The sequence below is a fragment of the Oryx dammah genome, unplaced genomic scaffold, assembly GCF_014754425.2.
Source record: "Oryx dammah isolate SB20612 unplaced genomic scaffold, SCBI_Odam_1.1 HiC_scaffold_11203, whole genome shotgun sequence".
In the NCBI taxonomy this organism is placed as follows: Eukaryota; Metazoa; Chordata; class Mammalia; order Artiodactyla; family Bovidae; genus Oryx; species Oryx dammah.
The window spans coordinates 2137042-2142575 of NW_024080596.1; positions in this window are offsets into that span (position 1 = coordinate 2137042).

Here is a 5534-nt window from a genome sequence, read left to right on the forward strand (position 1 = left end):
CCTGGAAGAAGAGAAAAAGAAAAAGTATGAGAAATTTTTTGAAGAGATTATAGTTGAAAATTTCCCCAATAGGGGAAAGGAAATAGTCAATCAAATCCAAGAGGCACAAAGAGTCCCATATAGGATAAATCCAAGGAGAAACATACCAAAACACATACTAATCAAACTAATAAAGACTAAACACAAAGAAAGAATATTGAAAAGCATCAAGGGAGAAGAAACAAATAACATACAAGGGAAACCCCATACCCTTAATAGCTGATCTGTCAGCAGAAACTCTGCAGGCCAGAAGGGAATGGCAGGGTATATTTAAAATACTGAAAGGGGAAAATCTACAACCAAGATCACTATACCCAGCAAGGATCTCATTCAGAATTGATGGAGAAATAAAAACCGTTTTAGACAAGCAAAAGTTAAGAAAATTCAGGATCACCAAACCAGCGTTACAACAAATGTTAAAGGGACTTAAGAGAAGTCCCTTTTTTCTTAAGAGAAGAAAAAAGATCTACAAAATCAACCCCAAACAATTAAGAAAATGGCAATATGAACATATATATCAATAATTACTTTAAATGTAAATGGATTAAATGCTCCAACCAAAAGACAGACTGGCTGAATGGATACAAAGACAAGATGCATATATATGCTGTCTACAAAAAAACCCACTTCAGACCTCAAGACACATGTAGGCTGAAAATGAGAGGATGGAAAAATATATTCCATGCAAATGGGAAGCAAAAGAAAGCTGTTGTAGCAATCCTCATATCAGACAAATAGACCTTAAAATAAAGAAGATTACAAGAGATAAGGAAGGATGCTGCATAATCATCAAGGGATCAGTTCAAGGGGAAGACATAACTGTAAATATCTATGCACCCAATACAGGAGCACCTCAATACATAAGACAAACACCAACAGACATGAAAGGAGAAATTGACAGTAACACAATAATAGTAGGAGACTTTAACACCCCACTCACACCAATGGACAGATATCAAAACAGGAAATTAATAAGGAAACACAAGTCTTAAATGATACATTAGGTGAGATGGATCTCACTGATATCTTTAGGACAGTCCATCCAAATGCAGAAGAATACATCTTCTTCTCAAGTGCACATGGAACATTCTCCAGGATAGATCACATCTTGGGTCACAAATCAAACCTCAGTAAATTTAAGAAAATTGAAATCATATCAAGCATCTTCTCCAACCACAATCCTATGAGACTAGATATCAATTACAAGAAAAATAGTGTAAGAAGCACAAACACATAGAGATTAAACAACACGTTTCTAAATAACCAACAGGTTACTGAAGAAATCAAAAGGGAAATTAAAAAATTTCTAGAAACTAATGACAATGAAAACATGACATCTCAAAGCTTATGGGATGTAGCAAACGCAATTCTAAGAAGGAAGTTTATACAAGCAGTACAATTCTACCTCAAGAAACAAGAAAAACATTGAATAGACAACCTAACTTTACACTTCAACTGGAAAAAGAAAAACAATTAGTAGAAGGAAATAAATCATAAAGATCTGAGCAGAAATAACTGAAAAAGAAATGAAAGAAATAGTAAAGATTAACAAAACTAAAACCTGTGTCTTTGAGAAGATAAACAAAATTGACAAACCTTTATCCAGACTCATCAAGAATAAAAGAGAGAAGAATCAACTCAACAAAATTAGACATGAAAAAGGAAAGGTTACAACAGACAATGTAGAAATACAAGACTATTATGAACAACTTTATGGCAATAAAATAGATAACCTGGAAGAAATGGACAGATTCTTAGAAAAGTTCAATCTTCCAAGACTGAACCAGGAAGAAATAGAAATTATGAACAATCCAAATACAAGCACTGAAATTGAAGCTGTGATCAAAAATCTCCCAGAAAACGAAAGCCCAGAACCAGATGGCTTCACAGGAGAATTCTATCAAACATTTAGAGAAGAGCTGATGCCTATCCTTCTAAAACTCTTTCAAAAAATTGCAGAGGAACACTTCCAAATTCATTTCACCCTGATACCAAAGCCAAAGACAACACAAAAAAGAATACTACAGGCCAATATCACTGATGAACATAGATGCAAAAATCTTCAACAAAATTTAAGCAAACCGAATTCAGCAACACTTCAAAAAGCTCATACACCATGATCAAGTTGGGATTTATTCCAGGGATGCAAGGATTCTTCAATATACACAAATCAATCAATGTGATACACCATACTAACAAACTGAAAGATAAAAACCATATGATCATCTCAATAAATGCAGAAAAAGTCTTTGACAAAACTCAGCACCCATTTATGATTAAAACTCTTCAAAAAATGGACATAGAAGGAACCTACCTCAAGGCCATGTATGAGTAAGTCTACAGCAAACATTATTCTCAATGGCAAAAACCTGAATGCATTTCCCCTAAGATCAGAAAAAAGACAAGAGTGTCCACTTTTGCCAATATTATTCAACATAGTTCTGGAAGTCTTAGCTTCAGCAGTCAGAGAAGAAAAAGAAATAAAAGGGATCCAGATCAGAAAAGAAGTAAATCTCTCACTATTTGCAGATGACATGATACTGCACATAGAAAACCCTAAAGATAGTATCAGAAAATTAGTAGAGCTAATCAGTGAATTTAGCAAAGTTGCAGGATACAAAATCAATACAGAGAAATCACTTACATTTCTATATAGTAACAATTAAAAATCAGAAAGAGAAATTAAGGAATCAATCCTATTCACCATTGCAACAAAAAGAATTAAATATCTAGGAATAAACTTACTTAAGGAGACAAAATAACTGTACACAGAAAATTATAAGACACTAATAAAAAAAATCAAAGACAACATAAACAGATGGAGAGATGTTACATGTTCCTGGGTAGGAACAATCAATATTGTGAAAATGACTGTTCTACTGAATGCAACCTACAGATTCAATGCAGTCAAATTACCAATGGCATTTTTCACAGAACTAGAACAAAAAATTTCACAATTTATATGTAGATACAAAAGATCCTGAAGAGCCAAAGCAGTCTTGAGAAAGAAGAATGGAGTTGGAGGAATCAATCTTCCTGACTTCAGATTATACTACAAAGCTACGGTCATCAATGCAGCATGGCACTGGCACAAAAACTGAACTATAGACCAATGGAACAAGATAGAAAGCCCAGAAATAAACCCATTCACCTATGGGTACCTTATTTTTGACAAAAGAGGCAAGAATATACAATGGGGCAAAGACAGCCTCTTCAATAAATGGTGCTGGGAAAACTGGACAGCTACATGTAAAAGAATGAAATTAGAACACCTCCTAGCACCATACAGAAAGATAAACTCAAAATGGATTAAAGACCTAAATGTAAGACCAGAAACTATAAAACTCTTAGCAAAAAATAGGCAGAACACTCAATGACGTAAATTAAAACAAGATACTCTATGACCCACCTCCTAGAATAATGGAAATAAAAACAAAAGTAAACAAGTGGAACCTGATTAAACTTAAAAGCTTTTGCACAGCAAAGGAAACTATAAGCAAGGTGAAAAGACAACCCTCAGAATGGAAGAAAATAATAGCAAATGAAACAACTGACAAAGGATTAATTTCCAAAATATACAAGCAGCTCATACCACTCAATATCAGAGAAAAAAAAAAACAACCCAATCAAAAAGTGCGAAAAACACCTAAACAAACATTTCTCCAAAGAAGACATACAGATGGCTAACAAGCATATGAAAAGATGCTCAGCATCACTCATTATTCGGTTTGTTTTGGTTCGGTTCAGTCGCTCAGTCATGTCCAAGTCTTTTAGACCCCATTAATTAGAGCATGCCAGGCCTCCCTGTCCATCACCAACTCCCGGAGTTCACTCAGATTCATGTCCATCGAGTCAGTAATGCCATGCAGCCATCTCATCCTCGGTCATCCTCTTCTCCTCCTGCCCCCCAATCCCTCCCAGCATCAGTCTTTTCCAATGAGTCAACTCTTCACATGAGGTGGACAAAGTACTGGAGTTTCTCCTTCAGAATGGACTGGTTGGATCTCCTTGCAGTCCAAGGGACTCTCAAGAGTCTTCTCCAACTCCACAGTTCAAAAGCATCAATTCTTCGGTGCTCAGCTTTCTTCACAGTCCAACACATATCCATACAGGACCACTGGATAAACCAATAGCCTTGACTAGATGGACCTTTGTTGGCAAAGTAATGTCTCTGCTTTTCTATATGCACTCATTATTGGAGAAATGCAAATCAAAACTACACTGAGATATCACTTCACACCAGTCAGAATGGCCCTTTTCAAAAAGTCTCAGTTCAGTCGCTCAGTCGTGTCTGACTCTTTGTGACCCCATGAATCTCAGCACGCCAGGCCTCCCTGTCCATCACCATCTCCCGGAGTTCACTCAGACTCACATCCATTGAGTCCATGATGCCATCCAGCCATCTCATCCTCGGTCGTCCCCTTCTCCTCCTGCCCCCAATCCCTCCCAGCATCAGAGTCTTTTCCAATGAGTCAACTCTTCGCATGAGGTGGCCAAAGTACTGGAGTTTCAGCTTTGGCATCATTCTTTCCAAAGAAATCCCAGGGTTGATCTCCTTCAGAATGGACTGGTTAGATCTCCTTGCAGTCCAAGGGACTCTCAAGAGTCTTCTCCACCATCACAGTGCAAAAGCATCAATTCTTTGGCCCTCAGCCTTCTTCACAGTCCAACTCTCACATCCATACATGACCACAGAAAAACCATAGCCTTGACTAGATGGACCTTAGTCGGCAAAGTAATGTCTCTGCTTTTGAATATACTATCTACATTGGTCATAACTTTTCTTCCAAGGAGTAAGTGTCTTTTAATTTCATGGCTGCAGTCACCATCTGCAGTGATCCTGGAGCCCAAAAAAATAAAGTCTGACACTGTTTCCACTGTTTCCCCATCTATGTCCCATGAAGTGATGGGACCAGATGCCATGATTTTTGTTTTCTGAATGTTGAGCTTTAAGCCAACTTTTTCACTCTCTTCTTTCACTTTCATCAAGAGGCTTTTTATATCCTCTTCACTTTCTGCCGTAAGGGTGATGTCATCTTCATATCTGAGGTTATTGAGATTTCTCCTGGCAATCTTGATTCAAGCTTGTGTTTCTTCCAACCCAGCATTTCTCATGATGTACTTTGCATATGTTAAATAAGCAGGGTGACAATATACAGCCTTGACGTACTCCTTTTCCTATTTGGAACCAGTCTGTTGTTCCATGTCCAATTCTAACTGTTGCTTCCTGATCTGCATACAGATTTCTCAAGAGGCAGGTTAGGTGGTCTGTTATTCCCATCTCTTTCAGAATTTTCCACAGTTTCTTATGATCCACACAGTCAAAGGCTTTGGCATAGTCAATAAAGCAGAAATAGATGTTTTTCGGGAACTCTCTTGCTTTTTCCATGATCCAGTGGATGTTGGCAATTTGATCTCTGGTTCTTCTGCCTTTTCTAAAACCAGCTTGAACATCAGGGAGTTCACGGTTCACATATTGCTGGAGTCTGGCTTGG